Below are 21,369 nucleotides of genomic sequence, written 5' to 3'. Positions count from 1 at the left end.
CTTGAGATCTGTGTTTTGTACTGTCTTGAGGCTCTTTTTGATATCACCGCTTAGATGATCTAGTGAATCTCCAGAATGGTATTTCATGGCCACTCTTGTCATTACCAAAATTTGCCAGCAAAAAAAAAAAAGACTTTAAAGATGCATCAAAATTCAGTTTTGAACCCTGGCCCCAAATCCTCCTGTGGTGGTGATAAAAAGTCTAAATAAAGCTCACTTTGTTCATGGTAGGAAAGAATGTCCAAGTGTCTCCTTGTGAGTAGCAGCAGTAAATGCTGTTCCACAGAATGAGTAAAGCCAGAATTTTCATTAGTCTAGAAGGTAGGAGTAGAGTATTTCCAAGGGCAGGATTCATAGTACTACTGTGTGGCCTGAAGTTCCTGTTAATAATTAGAAGCAGCACAGTGTAGTAAACTGAATCCCAGTGCCTGGAGTGGAATTATGGTTTCACTACTCATAATTAGAACTTGAGATAAGTTGTGTAAACTATCCATGCTTTAGCTTCCTCAAGTATATGTGGTTAGTTTAAAAAAAGGGGGATATTAGTGGTGGACACATAGGAAATTCTTAATAAATACTATTAATTGGAGATACCTGCGCTGAGAATATAAATGCTGAGAGTGATTGATCCCCTGGGAATTTAGCACCCCAAGAATAGAGTGTGGTCTGGGAAAGCTAAAAGATGGATTGAGATGGTGATTTGTGGGTGAATTAAATTGAAGACAGAAGAATCTTGAAATATCTTTAGCCTGCTGACAAACTATAAAGCAAGAGTTTGGATTAAGTTGACTTATTGGCTTGACCAAAAAATTGGTTCAGGATTTTTTCTGTAAGATGTGGAAAACCCTGAACGAGCTTTTTGGCCAACCCAATACAAAAGAGATTTTACTGTTGGAGTTTTCTTAGGCTCTCTTAAAATTTGGGGGGTCTTCTTTAATCATCATGATATCTTTGAAAGATAATTCAGATGCACTGTAACATGTTTTAAACTATCTGAGAATTTATAAAAGTAATAGATTAACGTTGTTGATCTTAGAACTTGCCAGATTTCCGCTCTAAGTTTTCCCTTGGCATAAGTTCAGGAAGTGTTGCTTAAGAACCATGTTACTTTGCATGTACAGAATTAAATTACAATAAACTCCTGTGAAGTTTATAGTTTGGTTGTTCAAGGAAACAAATGAGTATGATATATTTGAACAGCAAAAAATTATTACTGAAAGTAAAAAAAAATCTTCATGTTTGAAACATTGACTCACTCATTTGCAGACTTGGGGTCTACAGCCTGTAGTTTAGTTATAATTTTTTTTCTTGTTGTTGTTTAGTCACTAAGTCCAGTCTGCGACCCCATGGACTGTAGCCCACCAGGCTCCTATGTTCAAGGGGTTTCCCAGGCAAGAATACTGGACTGGGTTGCCATTTCCTTGTCCCAGGAATCGTCCCAACCCAGGGATCAAACCCAGGTCTCTTGCACTGTGGGCGGATTCTTTACTGACTGAGCCACAAGGGTAGACATAATTCCTCATAGCACAAAGAATAACAGAGCATATTTTAACTTGGTGAGAAAGCTAAGGCTTCAGTATCTCAAGCTGACGCAAAGAACTGTGTTAGGTGGAAGTTACCTAGTAGTAAGAAGCTCAAAACAGAGCCTGATTGCTGATTTGATATAAGAGCAATGACTTCTCACCGTCCATACTCACTTATCTTGGTAAATGTCATGCTAAACCATGATCTGAAACATGATAAACATATCCATAAACCAACTGTAAGGTAATGATAATAACAACAGCAAACACTATGGCTGACCCAGCAAATTTGAATAAATATTTTGTTGGACTCAAAAGTGGACTTCTGCTTCTGAAAGTATTCATAGAAATGTTACACTGAGATTCTTACAAAAAGTAACACACATACATACATCTGGCAGGATTTTTAAAATACATATTATTTGCTTAAATGTTTAGTGGCAAGAATTAGAAAAAAAGAGTGTGGCTTAGGGTTCAAAACTCTCAAAATAAATTATTGAAGCATAATACACATACTAAAAAGTGGATGTATGAAAAGTATGAGCTCAGCTTGATACAGTTTCGTAAATTCAGTATACTCAGGGAACCAGCACTCAGATTGAAAAAACAAAATCTAGCCAGTACCCTCAAAGGATTCTCCTATGCCCCTTTTAATCACTCACCATCTCCCCTCCAAGAGAATCTTTATTTTGACTTCTTACAGCATAGACAACCTGTTTTGGGACTTTATATACATGGAATTATGTGTCCTATGCCTAGCTTCTTTCACTGAAAATTATTTGTGAGATTCCTTCATATTATTGCATGTAGTTCTTAATTATTTATTCTCATTGGTGTGTAGAATTACACTGTGAATATTCTACAAAGTTTTTACAACTCTTGATGGGCATTTAGGTGGATTTCAATTTAGGGCAATTATGAATAAAGCTTCAGTGCATGTAAGAGAACATGTCCTTTGGTGAATTTTTTTTTTTTTTTCAATATTTGTCTTGGAGTGATGCTTCCCAGATGACTCAGTGGAAAAGAATATGCCTGCCAATACAGGAGATGCAGGAGACGCAGTTTCGATCCCTGGGTTGGGAAGATCCCCTGGAGGAGAAAATAGCAACCCACTCCAGTATTCTTGCCTGAGAAATCCCATGAACAGAAAGAAGAGCCTGGTGGGCTATAGTCCTTAGGGTTGCGAAGAGTTGGATACAACTTAGCGACTGAGTATACATGGGTGCCCTAGGAGTGAATTTGCTGGGTCACGTGCTGTGCAAATAATCAACTTTGGTAGAGGCCTCCAATTGTCTAAAGTTGTTGTTCATCACTCAGTCATATCCAACTCTTTGGGACCCCATGGACTGCAGCACACCAGGCCTCCCTGTCCTTCACCATCTCCTGGAGCCTGCTCAAACTCATGTCCATTGAGTCGGTGATGCCATCCAAGCATCTCATTCTCTGTCATCCCCTTCTCCTCCTGCCTTCGATCTTTCCCAGCATCAGGGTCTTTTCAAATGAGTCAGCTCTTCACATCAGGTGGCCGAAGTATTCTGAAGTGGTTATACCAATTTATACAAACTTTCATAGTAGTATGTGAGTATCCTAGATACCTCACATCCTTGCCAACACTTGGTATCTTTAGTCTTTTTCATTGTAGCCATCCTGGTGGGTAAACACATGTTTTAAAAAATGAAAAACATTTTAATCCAAGTGATGTGTACATAGTTAAAAAAAAAAAAACCTTAAAAAGTACATGAGGACTAACAATTATAAAGCCCCACCTTACCCACAAACACTCCTTTCCTAGACTTTTTTTTTTAAGTCAAGGTTTTGTAGAATTGGCTATTTTTTTTAGGGCAGTTTTAGGTTTACAGGCAAATTCCATAGGAAGTACAGAATTTTGTGCCACTCTCAGTTTCTATAGTTATTAATATCTTGCATTAATAGGAATATATTTATTATAATTGATGGAGGACCCATTTTTTTAATTAAAATTTTTCTTCTAGTTTTATTGAGATGTAATTGACCTACAGCACTGTATAAGTTTAGGGGGTTTCTCTGATAGCTCAATTGATAAAGAATCCACCTGCAAGGCAGGAGACCCCAGTTCAATTCCTGGGTTGGGAAGATCTGCTGGAGAAAGGATAGGCTACCCACTCCAGTATTCTTGGGCTTCCCTTGTGGCTCAGCTGGTAAAGAATCTGCCTGCAATGCAGGAGACCTGGTTTTGATCCCTGGGTTGGGAAGATCCCCTGGAGAAGGGAAAGGCTACCCATTCCAGTGTTCTGGCCTGGAGAATTCCAAGAACTGAGTCTATGGGGTCGCAAAGAGTCGGAAATGACTGGGTGACTTTCACACTGTACAAGTTTAAGGTGTACAGCAGAATTATTTGACTTACATACATCATGAAATGATTATCACAGTAATCTTAGTGAACTTCATAAGTTTATGCATCATCTTATAGAGAAACAAAATTAAAAGAATAGAAAAAACTATTTTTCCTTGTGATGATAACTCTTAGAATTTATTCTCTCAATAACTTTGATATCTAATATACAGCAGTGTTAATTATACTTATCACAGTGTACATTACATCCCGAGTAACTTATAATTAGAAGTTTGTGGCTTTTGACTGCCTTTATCCAATTCTGGCTTCCCCTAGCCTACCTCCTGTAACCATAAACCTGATCTTTTTTTTCTATCAGTTTGTTTATTTTTACAATATAGTTGACCCATACAATGTTAGTTCCTATTACACAACAGTGATTTATATTTCTATATAAATATTTATATATTTATATAATATAAAATATATAAATTTATATATTTATATAAATAAAATATATAAATACTTCTATACATTTCAAAATGATTACCATGATAAATCTAATAACCATCTTTCACCATATAAACAGACTCTATTTGCCACACTGTACACTTCATACCTGTGACTTACTTGTTTTACAACTGGAAACTTGTATATCTTAATCTTCCTTACCTTTTTCTCTCCTTCTCTCACCTCCCACCCTCTGGCAGCCACTTGATCTCTGTGTCTGTAAATCTCTTTCTGCTTTGTTATGTTGATTTATTTGTTTTACTTTTTAGATTTCAAAGATAAGAAAAATTGTTTTTGTCTTCCTTTTTAACTCACTTCACTTAACATAATATCCTCTAGGGTATGTTGTCACAAAAGGAAAGATTATTTTTTATAGCTGACTAATATTCGATCATATATACACCATAACCTACTTTATGTGATCATCTATTGATGGACACTTAGGCTACTGCCATATCTTGACTATTGTAAATAATGCAACAATGAACATAGGGATGCATATACCTTTTCTAGATAGTGTTTTTGCTTTCTTTGGATTAATACTCAAGAGTAGAATTGCTGGATCATGTAGTAATTCTGGTTTTAATTTTTTGAGGAGTATCTATATTGTTTTCCATAGCAGCTGCACCATTGTATTGCCAGTAACAGTACACCAGTATTCCTTTTTCTCCTTATCATCACCATCACTTGTTCTTTTTTATCTTTTTTGATAATAGTCATTCTGACAATTGTAAGGTGATAGCTCATTGTGGTTTTGGTTTACTTTTCTTTGATGATGTGTCATATTGAGCATCATTTCATGTGCCTGTTGGTCATCTGTGTGTTTTTGGAAAAATTTGTTGTTTCTCTGCCTATTTTTAATTATTTTTTAATGTTGAGTTGCCTGAACTCTTTATATATTTGGTATGTTGATTCCTCATTATATATAGTTTGCAAATATCTTCTCCCATTCAGTAAGAAGCCTTCTCCTTTTGTTGATAGAGCATGGCATCTGGTCCCATCACTTCATGGTAAATAGATGGGGAAACAGTGGAAACAGTGGTTGACAATTTTTCTGGGCTCCAAAATCACTGTAAATGGTGATTGCAGCCATGAAATTGAAAGACACTTACTCCTTGGAAAGAAAGTTATGACCAACCTAGACAGCATATTGAAAAGCAGAGATGTTACTTTGTCAACAAAGGTCCATCTAGTCAAGGCTATGGTTTTTCCAGTGGTCATGTATGGATGTGAGAGTTGGATATAAGGAAAGCTGAGCACTGAAGAATTGATGCTTTTGAACTGTGGTGTTGGAGAAGACTCTTGAGAGTCCCTTGGACTGCAAGGAGATCCAACCAGTCCATCCTAAAGGAAATCAGTCCTGAATATTCATTGGAAGAACTGATGTTGAAGTTGAAACTCCAATACTTTGGCCACCTGATGTGAAGAACTGACTCATTTGAAAAGACGCTGATGCTGGGAAAGATTGGGGGCAGGAGAAGGGGATGACATAGGATGAGATGGTTGGATGGCATCACCGACTCAATGGACATGGGTTTGGGTGAACTCCAGGAGTTGGTGGTGGACAGGGAGGCCTGGTGTGCTGTGGTTCATGGGGTCATGAACAGTCAGACATGACTGAGCGACTGAACTGAACTGACTGATTCACTGTGCAAAATCTTTTTAGTTTGATGTAGTCCCATTTGTTATTTTGCTTTTGTTGCCCTTGCCTTAGGAGACATATTCAAAAAATATTACTAAGACTGATGTCAAAGAGCATACTACCTGTGTTTTCTTCCATAAATTTTATGGATTCAGGACTTGCATTTAAGTCTTTAAACCATTTGAATTAATTTTTGTATGTGGTGTGAGAAATGGCCTAGTTTGACTCGTTTTCATGTAAAGGTCTAGTTTTTCCAACAGCATTTGTTAAAGAAACTGCCTTTACCTCATTGTATTTTTTTGCCTTTGTCATAGATTAATTGCCCATTTAAGTGTGGGTTCATTTCAGCACTCTTTATTTTGTTCCATAGAGCTGTGTGTCTGCTTTTTTGTTGTTGTTGTTTTTGCCAGTACCATGTTGTTTGATTACTGTAGCTTTGTAATATAGTTCACAATCAGGGAGCATGATACCTCCAGCTTTGTTCTTCTTTCTCGAGATTGTTTTGATCATTCAGAGTCTTTTGTGTTTCCATACAAACTCTGTGAAATATGCCATTGGTATTAATATTTTGATATGGATTTTATTGAATCTTTAGATTGCTTTGGGTAGTATGGTCATTTTAACAATATTATTTTTCCAATTCCTGACTACAGTAGATCCTTCTATCTGTACATCTTCATGTCTTATAGTTTTCTGAATACAGCTGTTTTGCCTCCATAATTAGATTTATTCCTAGGTATTTTATTCTTTTTGATGTGATTATAAATGGAATTACTTTCTTAATTTATTTTTCTGATAGTTTGTTGTTAGTATATAGAAATGCAACACATTTATGTATATTAATTTTGTATCCTGAAACTTTGTCAAATCCATTGATGAGCTCTATTAGTTTCTGGTGGTGTCTTTAGGATTTTCTATGTTAAATATTTTGTCATCTGCAACAGTGACAGTTTCACTTCTTTCCAATTTGGATGCCTTCTATTTCTTTTTCTTGTCTGATTGCTGGGGCTAGGACAGGATGGCCCATTACTGACACATTATTATTAACTAACACTAGGGTTAACCTTTTCTGTTGTACAATTTCATAAGTTTTGACAAATACATAATGTCAGGTATCCACCATTTTAGTATCATATAGGATAGTTTCACTGCCCTTAAAAGCCTCTGTGCTCTAGCTCTGCATCACTTCCTCTCTCCCCCTGAACCTTGGCAACCACTGCTTTTTTTCTGTTTATATAGTTTTGCCTTTTTCAAAATGTCATGTAATTAGAATCATAAAGTATATAGTTTTGTCAGATTGCCTTCTTTCACTTATAAATATGTATTAACGTTTAAATTTCCTTCATGTCTTTTAGGTAGCTTCCTCCTCTCATCCTATCTCCCCTCCCTTCTTTTTTTTCACTGATGGAGTTTATTTTAAAAAACAGATTTAGGTTCGGAAAAATTGACTGAAAAGGACAAAGAGTTTCCATGTACCTCTCTATCCCTGCCACCCCCCAACCACACACACTTACACAGTTTCCCCTATTATTAACATCTTGCATTCGTGTAGTGCATCCCCCTATGTTCCATTTATTCATCTCTCTCCCCCGAGTCCTTGGCAATACGGGCCTTTTACTGACTCCATAGTTTGAGGCTACACTTAGAACCATTTCAGATTTTTATTCTTTTTGTTGTCTTCATGATTCTAGATAATGTACTGTAGTGCTGTTTATTGATTTATCAAATTGTGCACCATCTACTGACTTCCTATATGAAGATGAGATGTAGTTCACTTATACCACCTTTCTTCTCTCTCCTCTCCTCTTCTCCAGGTATACTTATATTACTGAATTCCTATCTGTATTACTGATTTAGTCAGAGGCCAACCAGAAAATGATTCATTATAGGTATTTAAACAGTTACTAGGTGATGGGAGATCCCAGAGCAAAAAATGATGGTGACCAGGAATCACCAGAGTATCACCAGAAAATCACCAAGTATCACCAGAAAGTGTGTCTACCCAAGGGCTAGAGAAATAAAGAATTGTGCCTGGTAGGAACTGGGATCACAGGAGAAGGGGCTGCCCAGAAAGGAGCTAGATTCTGGGCTTATTCCTCCCTTCCTTTCTGCAGTCAAACCACTGTTCGACAAACTACACTGGAAGCCAGTTGGCAAAGAACCTAGGAAATATAGTTTGTAGGAGAAATGCAGAAACTGGATCTGAGGGCAAAAAGGCATAATGAATGAAGTTCAAATGTATATTAGTCAGGGTTCTACAAAGAAACAGTATAAATATGAATTAGCTCACACAATTATGGAGGCTGAGAAGTCCAGACCCAGGAAGCCAATGGTATAGTTTGAGTCTAAATCTGAAGGCCCCAAAAGCAGGAGACTGATAGTGTAATTTCCATTTCAAGTCTAAGTCTGAAGGTATGAGAAGACCAATATTTTGAAGAAAGTCAGGCAGAGACAGTGAATTCTTTCTTACTCAGTCTTTACTCTACTGAACTCTTTAACAGATTAGATGAGGCCCACTGAGCTATTTTAAATCCTAAAAGATGATGCTCTTAAAGTGCTGCACTCAATATAAAAGCAAATTTGGAATACTCAGCAGTGGCCAGAGGATTAGAAAAGGTCAGTTTTCATTCTAATCCCAAAGGAGGGAAATGCCAAAGAATGTTCGAACTATCTCACAATTGCACTCATTTCACATGCTAGCAAGATAATGCTTAAAATCTTTCAAGCTAGGCTCCAACAGTCCAAGGACTGAGAACTTCCAGATGTACAAGCTGGATTTAGAAAAGGCAGAGGAACCGGAGATCAATTTGCCAACATCTGTTGGATCATAGAAAAAGCAAGGGAATTCCAGAAAACAATCTATTTCTGTTTCATCAGCTATGCTAAAGCCTTTCACTATGTGGATCACAACAAACTGGAAAATTCTGAAAGAGATGGGAATACCAGACCACCTTACCTGCTTCCTGAGAAACCTGTATGCAGGTCAAGAAGCAACAGTTAGGACCAGACATGGAACAATTTGAATGATTCAAAACTGGGAAAGTAGTACATCAAGGCTGTATATTGTCACCCTGCTTATTTAACTTATATGCAGAGTACATTATGTGAAATGCCAGGCTGGATGAATCCCAAGCTGGAATCAAGATTGCCAGGAGAAATATCAATAACCTCAGATATGCAGACGACACAACCCTTATGGCAGAAAGCAAAGAGGAACTAAAGAGCCTCTTGAAGGTGAAAGAGAAGAGTGAAAAATCTGGCTTAAAATTCAGCATTTAAAAAACGAAGATCATGGCATCCAGTCCCATCACCTCATGGCGAATAGATTGGGGAAAAATGGAAACAGTGACAAACTTTATTTTCGTGGGCTCCAAAATCACTGTGGACAGTGACTGTAGCCATGAAATTAAAAGACGCTTGCTGCTTGGAAGAAAAGCTGTAACAAACCTAGACAGCGATATTAAAAAGCGGAGACATCACTTTGCCAACAAAAGTCGGTTTAGTCAAAGCTATGGTTTTTCCAGTAGTCATGTATGGTTGTGAGCACTGGACCACAAAGAAGGCTGGAGGCCAAAGAATTGATGCTTTCAAAATGCGGTGTTGCAGAGTCTCTTAAATGGCAAGGAGATCAAACCAGTCAATCCTAAAGGAAATCAGTCCTGAATATTCATAGGAAGGACTGATGCTGACGTTAAAACTCCAATACATTGGCCACCTGATGCAAAGAGCCAACTCATTGGAAAAGACCCTGATTCTGGGAAGGATTGAGGGCAGGAGGAGAAGGGGGCAGCAGAGGATAAGATGGTTGGATGGCATCATTGACTCAATGGACATGAGTTTGAGCAAACTCCAGGAGATAATGAAGGCGGTGGAGGCTTGGCTTGCTGTAGTCCATGGGGTCACAAGGAGTCAGATACGACTGAACAACTGAACAGCAACACTGACATTTCAGAGGGCAGTCTGCTTTACTCTGTCTACTTATTCAGTGTTACTCTTATCCAGAAACATCACCACAGATGCACCAGGAATAATGTTTAAACAAATATCTGGGCCCTCTGTGGCCTAGCCAAGTTGAAACATAAAATTAACCATCACATTATGTAATTTTAAGCTAGGTACTTAAATCTCTTACTTGTTTTATCATTTTTTACTTCCTACATTGTAAGGTGTCTCCTTTATCCTTTGTGCATTTTTTATTTCTCCTCCACCTAGTATCAGCTTTGTACTTCTTTCATTGTTGTTAGCATTTTATTCTTCCCTGCAATCAAGTCCTTTTTTTTAATTGTGCAGAGTTTAATTTTAAAAATTGAAAACCTATAAATGGTTTCTGTTCTTATGACTGTGTAAATAGCATTCAAATCTTAGAATTACTAATCCATGTTTGCAACACTTGTACCTCTTGAATGAGGACATCCTTAGTGTCAAGGTGAAATGGATTCTTTTTCACTATATACCATCAACGCTTTAAAACATGCCATATTTTGGTTGGTTCATTCAGACTAAGACCATCTTGTGGATATTTTTCTTTTTTTGGCCTCCAAGCTTTTTTAATAAGAGATTTTTCTATTATCTTGGTCTGTTTCAGTGTCTAAGGTCTGGATTGTGCCAGTGAATGTATAATCTGGAGATGTCCCCACCCACTATTTTCGTGGAAGAATAGTACATTACACTCCAAGTAGCCCCCAGCCTCACTACTATCATCAATAGGGCTTCAAAAGGGGATCTCTTTATGGTGTTTATTTCATGTCAGTGGTATAAACACCTTGCTTTCAGGTTGAATTTAGCAGATTTTGTTAGTAACCTTTAAGAAAAGTTACTGTTGGGCTTTTGCTTCATGTAAACCAGGACTAAAAACACTTCATGGGGCCACTACAAGTAAGCGAACTAAAAGAGAACTGTACATGTTTTATTGACTATGCCAAAGCCTTTGACTCTGTGGATCACAATGAACTGTGGAAAATTCTTCAAGAGATGCGAATACCAGACCACCTGACCTGCCTCTTGAGAAACCTATATGCAGGTCAGGAAGGAATAGTTAGAACTGGACATGGAACAAGAGACTGGTTCCAAATAGGAAAAGGCTGTATATTGTCACCCTGCTTATTTAACTTCTATAGAGTACATCATGAAAAACGCTGGGCTGGAAGAAGCACAAGCTGGAATCAAGATTGCCAGGAGAAATATCAATAACCTCAGATATGCAGATGACACCACCCTTATGGCAGAAAGTGAAGAGGAACTCAAAAGCCTCTTGATGAAAGTGAAAGAGGAGAGTGAAAAAGTTGGCTTAAAGCTCAACATTCAGAAAACTAAGATCATGGCATCTGGTCCCATCACTTCATGGCAAATAGATGGGGAAACAGTGGAAACAGTGTCAGACTTTATTTTGGGGGCTCCAAAATCACTGCAGATGGTGATTGCAGCCATGAAATTAAAAGACGCTTACTCTTTGGAAGGAAAGTTATGACCAACCTAGACAGCATATTCAAAAGCAGAGTCATTACTTTGCCAACAAAGGTCCGTCTAGTCAAGGCTATGGTCTTTCCAGTGGTCATGTATGGATGTGGGAGTTGGACTGTGAAGAAAGCTGAGTGCCAAAGAATTGATGCTTTTGAACTGTGGTGTTGGAGAAGACTCTTGAGAGTCCCTTGGACTGCAAGGAGATCCAACCAGTCCATTCTAAAGGAGATCAGCCCTGGGATTTCTTTGGAAGAAATGATGCTAAAGCTGAAACTCTAGTACTTTGGCCACCTCATGCGAAGAGTTGACTCATTGGAAAAGACCCTGATGCTGGCAGGGATTGGGGGCAGGAGGAGAAGGGGACGCCACAGGATGAGATGGCTGGATAGCATCACTGACTCGATGGACATGAGTCTGAATGAACTCCAGGAATTGGTGATGGACAGGAAGGCCTGGCATGCTGTGATTCATGGGGTCGCAAAGAGTCGGACACGACTGAGTGACTGAACTGAACATGTTTAATTAAATCTAAGACTATGAAATATATCATTTTAGTTTGTTAAAATGTGAAAAATAGCAGTTAACTTCTACATGCCAGTTTCTGGAAAACTGTTTATCTTAAAATCAACAAGACATGCATGTAAAAGCGTTAAGATAATACCCTCCAGTGTCCCAACTATAGTTGGGATAGTCATTCTCAAGCCAGGTTGCACTTCAAAAACACCTTAGAACACCTGCCTAGTTCCTGTCCAAATATTCAGAAACTCCAGTAACTGGGGAGAAGAGGTCCAAGCACAGTACTTAGGAAACTCTCCAGATGATCCTGTAACTGGAAACTGCTTAAAGATATGCAAGCCTTTATGTTGGAACTTGAAAAGGAAAATAAAGATGTGAAGGCAGTTCTATAACTTTATTCAACAATCACAGTTAATTCTTTTCCACATTAACTGTCTGTGGATTTTTAAAAGTGGTGACAGACAGGTATGTAGGTAACCAGCATATAGTAACCCACATATAAAGCTTGTTTGGTCAGTCTTCATCCTCATTACTTTTTCTGGATGACCACATATGGTTACAGTATGGGACATTCCTTATTCCTTTGGCCCAGTAGAGCCTGGTACTTGGTATCAATGTGCACATCTGGAATTCCTATCTCCTTCATGGCAAATTTCTGGATTTCTTTATGTGCCCAAGGGGCCTGCTTCTTGAAGCCCACTCCATGGATGCACTTGTGAATTTTGGTTGTATATTCTCTAGTCACCACCTTGTTGATGGAGGATCAGCTTCTTCTTTTCACCACCCTCCTTTGCAGGAGCCATCTTGCTGGGCCGTGGTTGGGCCCAGCGATTTTCCATCTTATGGATATATTTTTTTTATTTTCCTTGATTTTCTAACTGCTCTTTGTTTCCTTGCACTCTTTTAATGTTCTTAGATCATGCTATCTATGAAGTCATCTTCTTTTCCTCCTAGAGTTGACTCATTTCTTCTCTTCTCCTGCCCCAGTTTATTACACTGATGATGATAGTCCTGCTTCTTAGCTTTCTTCTTGAAGATTTCCTTCGCTGCTGTCCTGATTTGATCCCATGTTTCATGGTAACATGACTTCCTGGAAAGATAGGGAGTGTTTAAGATCATGGACTCTAGAGTCAGACAGACTGCCCAGGCTTAGATCTTAGTTCTACAACTTACCAATAACACAGGTAACTTATTTGGCTCCTTTATAACTCAATCTCCTGTTCTATAAGGAAGTAATAGTATATTCTTCATAGGATTGTCATGTGGTTAAACGGAATAATACATGAACAAGACTCAGCACGGTGCCTGGCATAAAATAAGCACTTAGTAAATGTTAGCTATTATTAATTATCTGCTTTATTTATTTCTCTTCTCCATCTTTTGCTAGAGTACATCCTCAGTTGACTTCCTAATCATGAGTGAATACAAATATTCTGAGGTTTTGTGAATCTGAAATATCTTTATTCTGCTCTAACACTTAATCGACAGTTTTGACAAGTTTAGAATTCTAGGTTGTGATGACTCATTGCCTACATAACCCCAGACTTTACAACTGTTGAAACTATCATATCTACTTTCTCTAGTGTTTCTGACTCATATTGTCACTTTTACCTTATTTTATTTTTTTGAAATGATTCACTAAGTTCAACTCACACTCAAAGCAAGGGGAACTAGGCCCCACTCTTGGAGAACCTAAGAGAACATGTGAACATATTTTAAGCCAACATGGTCTGCCCTCTGGTACCAAATTATTTACATTCATCTGACATGCAAAATATCCTCAGCTCATAATGAGCATCCTCAAAGTCCCAGAACTTTATAACATCAGCTCAGTGTCCAGGATGCTTCATCTAAATTAGGTCCAGGTATGAATGAGGCTCCTCAGGTGCAATTTTTTTTTAACCTAAAAAAAATTTTTTTGACCCTGCTGCAGTGCATGTGGGATCTTAGTTCCCAGACCAGGGATCAAACCCACACTCCCTGCACTGGAAGGGCCATGTCTTAACCACTGGACCACCAGGGAAGTTCCCTCAGGGGCATTTTCTTAAGCATAGGTCCTTGAGTACACCTCCTCTCAATCCAAATACCGCAACTTAAAGGTACAACCAACACAGGCATAGACTAATCAGAATAGACACTGCTTTTCAAAAAGAAGGAAGTGAAGAGGTACTCAAAGGTCACTGATCCATAGCAAATCTGAAATTCAGCTGGACACAGGTTGACTCTTCCTTCATTGGGATGCAAAGCCTGAGAATCATTTCCCATAGCTCCAGCTCTACCCTCTGGGCTGTTGAGTTCATCCTTGGAGTCATTTTTCCTTTTTTGTGGAGGATAGCCTATATCTGCAGCTGCATAGTTGTCTCAGTCTACTAACTAACTGTAGTAATTTGTGGCTGCAAAGCACTCTTTCACTGTACTGTCTCCATGCTTTTAAGCAAGCTCTTCTCTATGCTGGGCTTCTGCTAAGACTCATGAGTAACAACATTCTTCTCGACTACCAGTTATAGAGTAACATACAGTTTACTTTGCTTTATGAAAGTATGCTTATATTGCAGAATATTTGGATTGACTGTGTGGATCACAATAAACTGTGGAAAATTCTGAAAGAGATGGGAATACCAAGCCACCTGATCTGCCTCTTGAGAAACCTGTATTCAGGTCAGGAAGCAACAGTTAGAACTGGCCATGGAACAACAGACTGGTTCCAAATAGGAAAAGGAGTACATCAAGGCTGTATACTGTCACCCTGCTTATTTAACTTCTATAAAGAGTACATCATGAGAAATGCTGGACTGGAATCAAGATTTCCAGGAGAAATATCAATAACCTCAGATATGCAGATGATACCACCCTTATGGCAGAAAGTGAAGAGGAACTAAAAACCCTCCTGATGAGAGTGAAAGTGGAGAGTGAAAAAGTTGGCTTAAAGCGCAACATTCAGAAAACGAAGATCATGGCATCCAGTCCCTTCACTTCATGGGAAATAGATGGGGAAACAGTGGAAACTGTCAGACTTTGTTTTTTTGGGCTCCAAAATCACTGCAGATGGTGACTGCAGCCATGAAATTATAAGACACTTACTCCTTGGAAGGAAAGTTATGACCAACCTAGATAGCATATTCAAAAGCAGAGACATTCCCTTGCCAACAAAGGTCCATCTAGTCAAGGCTATGGTTTTTCCTGTGGTCATGTATGGATGTGAGAGTTGGACTGTGAAGAAGGCTGAGCGCCAAAGAATTGATGCTTTTGAGCTGTGGTGTTGGAGAAGACTCTTGAGAGTCCCTTGGACTGCAAGGAGATCCAACCAGTCCATTCTGAAGGAGATCAGCCCTGGGATTTCTTTGGAAGGAATGATGCTAAAGCTGAAACTCCAGTACTTTGGCCACCTCATGTGAAGAGTTGACTCATTGGAAAGGACTCTGATGCTGGGAGGGGTTGGGGGCAGGAGAAGAAGGGGACGACAGAGGATGAGATGCCTGGATGGCATCATTGACTCGATGGACGTGAGTCTGAGTGAACTCTGGCAGTTGGTGATGGACAGGGAGGCCTGGCGTGCTGTGATTCATGGGGTCGCAAAGAGTTAGACACGACTGAGTGACTGAACTGAACTGAACTGAACTGAATACTCTAATTCCTTTAGGAGACTTTCCTGGCATCTTTTCTCAAATGTCATCTGTTCAATTCTGTTCTTAATAATTTGTCTTTGATAAGGGCTGTATCATTAGTGTTATCTGTACTAATAAAATATGAAACTATATTTCAGTGGTATTCACTAAAATGCAAGTAGTATCAGTCAGAAGTGCATTCAGCTACAAAGAAACAGAAAGCCTGCCACCAGTGACTTAAACAAAGAGAGAGATGTTCTTGGCACACTTGGGTTTGTCTTCTTTTCTCTATTTTTCTCATCTCCCAGCCCCATCAGCAGTGAGAATCTGATTAGTCTGTAAGTCTCTAGCAGGTATGAACATAGACTATCTCATGGGATAACCTTTGTGCTGTGCTGTGACTAGGAAAAGAGGGTTAGTTCTGACAGAAGCATCTGGTTTGTGGGGCCTTGGAAAAGTGTCTGTGCACCTCTTTTGAAAGGGGCAGGATAAATTTCAAGCACTCAGGGGCTTTACTGCTCCTTGAAGGCAGATGTATTTTTGGTCATCTTCATCCATTTACCAAACTAACATAAACTTTATGGTAAAGAAAGTGGGGTTTGTGTGTCCTTTGTAAATTGGAATTCTTGTCCTAGTTTTGAGTATTTTACCAATAATTTGTGGGTTTCCTAAAAATATAGGAGTTGGACCTTAGAATCTCAGCACTTTGTGGTTCTGATGGGCGTGGGAGTGGGAGGGTTAGATCATACTCTGAGAAACTCTGCCTTAGAAAGTTTTATCCCTCTAGATTTTCAAAGCACTGTATGCAACCTGGTTAGCAAAGCTCTGGAAAGTAAGTTTATAAGTATAAATTTAGTGCTTTTTTTGAGATCTGAATCTTAGTCTCCACCTTTTCTTTACCTTTCAATGTTTTTCACTTCAGATCTTTACTTCCTTTGCATTATTCCATTAGACATTTGACCAAACTTACCAAATAAACTTTTCCTTAAATTGAATATGAACATTTGGAAGAGCACTGACACGTTCAGTATTCAAATATTTTATGATCTCTGGTAGGAGTTGATTCTCTCTGTGGAAGATAAATAAATAAACTAATGTCTTTTTTGGTCCCAAGTGAAAATATCTTCTTTATTGATCAGCAAATAAATGTGCAATGAAACATGCTAGACACTACAGGGAGGAACAAGATAAGGTATATAAATTATATTCCATTTGTACTATCAAAAAAAAAAGAGATAAACTATTTTTACTTGATTAGTGAGGACAAGATGTGCTTTAAGAATAAAAGGGAAGACAGACATAAGATCAGATAAAAGGTAAACAATAAGATATTTTCCCCCCTAGGGCAGCAAGGAGTTATTAGATATACCATAGTCTGTAAGTTTTGTACTAAAAACATTGCTGCTAATAAGATTATATGAGTTATCTTTAAAATTTTTGCTTTGTGTAGTGCTGTTATTCCTTTGTTCTTCAAAGCTGAAGACATATCTTCTTTCTGCTTTTAACATGAAATTAAGAGATATTTCTCCTCTATATTTCCTTCTTGCCATGTTGAAGCTGAGCTTTAAAAAATGTCTTTTGTGTATTAATTCTTTTCTTTCCATCCTTTGTACAAAACCAAAGAGATTGGGAATAATGTTTACTGTTGTTAACCCAAGCCCAGTGAACTTAAATCATCATAGAAGGATGAGACGTTGAGTTCATCTCTTAGAGTTCCATTTGTAGCCCTTGGGCAAAATTCCGTTGAAATCATCCATACATAATGGAGACCCTGTCTCTGTAAGGAACTGTCTGATTTGACCTCAAATATTGCTTTTTCTAGAAACCTAGGAGTTTAGAGGATGGGAGGATTGGTGGATGGAGATTGAGTCTTTGCAGAATACTCTCTCCTGGTTTACTTGAAGCCAGCTGAGCTGAGGGAAGTTCTATTAATATCTTGGAAGGGCTTGGATCAGCAGGACTTGGCCCTCAGTGGTTCTGGAATTAATGAAAAATATACCCATGAGAACCCATGTGAAGGGTGCCTCCAGAAGTCTAAAAGGGACTTGTTCTTTTACTATTATTATCATTAAGTAAACAGTCTTGGGGGATATTTACTTCACCCTTGTGTGTCAAGTACTTGTTTACACAAATAATGTTGTGATGACCTCCTTGCTAGGTCTCTCTCTCCCCTTCTGGACCATGAATTCCTCATTGACAGGGCTCATCTTTTTATCATTACAGTCAGTCAGTCATTCAGTCAGTCAGTTCAGTCGCTCAGTAGTGTCTGACTCTTTGCAACCCCATGAGTCTCACCATGCCAGGCCTCTCTGTCCATCACCAACTCCCGGAGTCGACCCAAACCCATGTCCATTGATGCGGTAATGCCATCCAACCATCTCATCCTCTGTCGTCCCCTTCTCCTCCTGCCCTCAATCTTTCCCAGCATCAGTGTCTTTTCAAATGAGTCAGTTCTTTGCATCAGGTGGCCAAAGTATTGGAGTTTCAGCTTCAACATCAGTTCTTGAAAAAACACCCAGGACTGATCTCCTTTAGGATGGACTGGTTGGATCTCTGTGCAGTCCAAGGGACTCTCAAGAGTCTTCTGCAACAGCACAGTTCAAAAGCATCAATTCTTTAGCACTCAGCTTTATTTATAGTCCAACTCTCACATCCATACGTGACCACAGGAAAAACCATAGCCTTGACTAGACAGACATTTGTTGGCAAAGGAATGTCTCTGCTTTTTAATATGCTGTCTATGTTGGTCATAACTCTCCTTCCAAGGAGTAAGCGTTTTTTAATTTCATGGCTGCAATCACCATCTGCAGTGATTTGAAGCCCAGAAAAATAAAGTCAGCCACCGTTTCCACTGTTTCCCCATCTATTTGCCATTAAGTGATGGGACCGGATGCCTTGATCTTAGTTTTCTGAATGTTGAGCTTTAACCCAACTCTTTCACTCTCCTCTTTCACTTTCATCAAGAGGCTCTTTAGTTCTTCTTCACTTTCTGCCATAAGTGTGGTGTCATCTGCATATCTGAGGTTATTGATATTTCTCCTGGAAATCTTGATTCCAGCTTGTGCTTCTTCGAGCCCAGCATTTCTCATGATGTACTCTGAATATAAGTTAAATAAGCAGGGTGACAATATATAGCCTTGATGTACTCCTTTTCCTATTTGGAACCAGTCTGTTGTTCCATGGCCAGTTCTAACTGTTGCTTCCTGACCTGCATACAGGTTTCTCAGGAGGCAGGTCAAATGGTCTGCTATTCTCATCTCTTTCAGAATTTTCCACAGTTTTTGAGACCCACACAGTCAAAGGCTTTGGCATAGTCAATAAACCAGAAAAAGATGTTTTTCTGGAACTCTCTTGCTTTTTGATGATCCAGTGGATGTTGGCAATTTGATCTCTGGTTCCTCTGCCTTTTCTAAAACCAGCTTGAATATCTGGAAGTTCACGGTTCACATATTGCTGAAGCCTGGCTTGGAGAATTTTGAGCATTACTTTACTAGCATGTGAGTTGCGTGCAATTGTGTGGTAGTTTGAGCATTCTTTGGCATTGCCTTTCTTTGTGATTCACTGACCTTTTCCAGTCCTGTGGCCACTGCTGAGATTTAGAAATTTGTTGACATATTGTGGTCAGCACTTTCACAGCATCATCTTTCAGGATTTGAAATAGCTCAACTGGAATTCCATCACCTCCACTAGCTTTGTTTGTAGTGATGCTTCCTAAGGCCCACTTGACTTCACATTCCAGGATGTCTGGCTCTAGGTGAGTGATCACTCCATCGTGATTATCTGGGTTGTGAAGATCTTTTTTGTACAGTTCTTCTGTGTATTCTTGCCACCTCTTCTTAATAGCTTCTACTTCTCTTAGGTCCATAGCATTCCTGTCCTTTATTGAGCCCATCTTTGCACGAAATGTTCCCTTGGTACCTCTAATCTTTCCCATTGTATTGTTTTCCTCTATTTCTTTGCATTGATCACTGAGGAAGGTTTTCTTATCTCTCCTTGCTATTCTCTGGAACTCTGCATTCAGATGTTTATATCTTTCCCTTTCTCCTTTGCTTTTTGCTTCTCTTCTTTTCACAGCTATTTGTAAGTCCTCCTCAGACAGCCATTTTGCTTTTTTGCATTTCTTTTTCTTGGGGATGGTCTTGATTCCTGTCTACTGTACAATGTCACGAACCTCCATCCATAGTTCATCAGGAACTCTATCAGATCTAGTCCCTTAAATCTATTTCTCACTTCCACTGTATAATCATAAGGGATTTGATTTAGGTCATACCTGAATGTTCTAGAAGTTTTCTCCACTTTGTTCAATTTCAGTCTGTATTTGGCAATAAGGCGTTCATGATCCAAAGCACAGTCAGCTCCCGTTCTTGTTTTTACTGACTGTATAGAGCTTCTCCATCTTTGGCTGCAAAGAATATAATCAATCTGATTTTGGTGTCAACCTGACAGAATGTGGTCCACTGGAGAAGGGAATGGCAAACCACTTCAGTATTCTTGTCTTGAGAACCCCATGAACAGTATGAAAAGGCAAAAAAGATAGGACACTGAAAGATGAACTCCCCAGGTCTGTAGGTGCCCAATATGCTACTGGAGATCAGTGGAGAAATAACTCCAGAAAGAATGAAGGGATGGGGCCAAAGCAAAAACAACACCCAGTTGTGAATGGGACTGGTGATGGAAGCAGGGTTCAATTCTGTAAAGAGCAATATTGCATAGGAACCTGGAATGTTAGGTCCATGAATCAAGCCAAATTGGAAGTGGTCAAACAGGAGATGACAAGAGTGAACATTGACATTCTAGGAATCAGTGAACTAAGATGGACTGGAATGGGTAAATTTAACTCAGATGACCATTATATCTACTACTGTGGGCAGGAATCCCTTAGAAGAAATGGAGTAGCCATCATGGCTAACAAAAGAGCCTGAAATGCAGTACTTGCATGCAATCTCAAAAATGACAGAATGATCTCTGTTCGTTTCCAAGGCAAACCATTCAATATCATGGTAACCCAAGTCTATACCCCAACCAGTAACACTGAAGAAGCTGAAGTTAAACGGTTCTATGAAGACCTACAAGACCTTTTAAAACTAACACCCAAAAAAGATGTCCTTTTCATTATGGGGGACTGGAATGCAAAAGTAGGAAGTCAAGAAACACCTGGAATAACAGGCAAATTTGGCCTTGGAATACAGAATGAAGCAGGGCAAAGGCTAATAGTGTTCTGCCAAGAGAACACACTGGTCATAGAAAATACCCTCTTCCAATAACACAAGAGAAGACTCTACACATGGACATCATTACAGCAGCTCCAGTTATGTATTCAGTAGATACTGAACGAATGCATTGTGATTCTGGAGTTCTGATGAACTGAGAACACTGGCTACCAAATTTTACAGAAGAACTACTGCACTGATTCAGTTCATGTTTAACAGAAGCCATCTGTGATGGAAATATATGTGTACATGTTTATACCATATACAGAGAGAGTTGATATATGTAGACATACAAAATGCATAAGTATATATATGTGTGTGTATGTATTTTCTTTACAGAAATCTATGTAATAAACTTTGGATGAATTCCTAGAATTTTGTGATCAAATGAATTGGCTGAAAACTTTGATCTCTTATGATGTTACTTGCAGCCCAATACTACCTAGTAATCACCATAAAGGCAGCATAGTGTAGTGGTTAAGAGGGTGGCCTCTGGAACCAGGCTGCCAGAGTTCCAGAATCCTACCTTCCCTTCTGACCAGGAGCATACCTTTGGGCAAACTCCTTAATCTCTCTGTTCTTCAGCTGTAAA

The 21,369-nt window shown here is 38.9% G+C and overlaps 1 pseudogene; it reads right to left on the bottom strand.

The window, feature by feature from the left end:
• Positions 1–12,373: 12,373 nt before the first annotated feature.
• On the bottom strand, positions 12,374–12,765 carry LOC123334698 (annotated as a pseudogene).
• Positions 12,766–21,369: the final 8,604 nt, after the last annotated feature.

The sequence above is a fragment of the Bubalus bubalis genome, chromosome 8 (assembly GCF_019923935.1).
Source record: "Bubalus bubalis isolate 160015118507 breed Murrah chromosome 8, NDDB_SH_1, whole genome shotgun sequence".
In the NCBI taxonomy this organism is placed as follows: Eukaryota; Metazoa; Chordata; class Mammalia; order Artiodactyla; family Bovidae; genus Bubalus; species Bubalus bubalis.
This window is presented reverse-complemented; position numbering and strand designations above follow the sequence as displayed.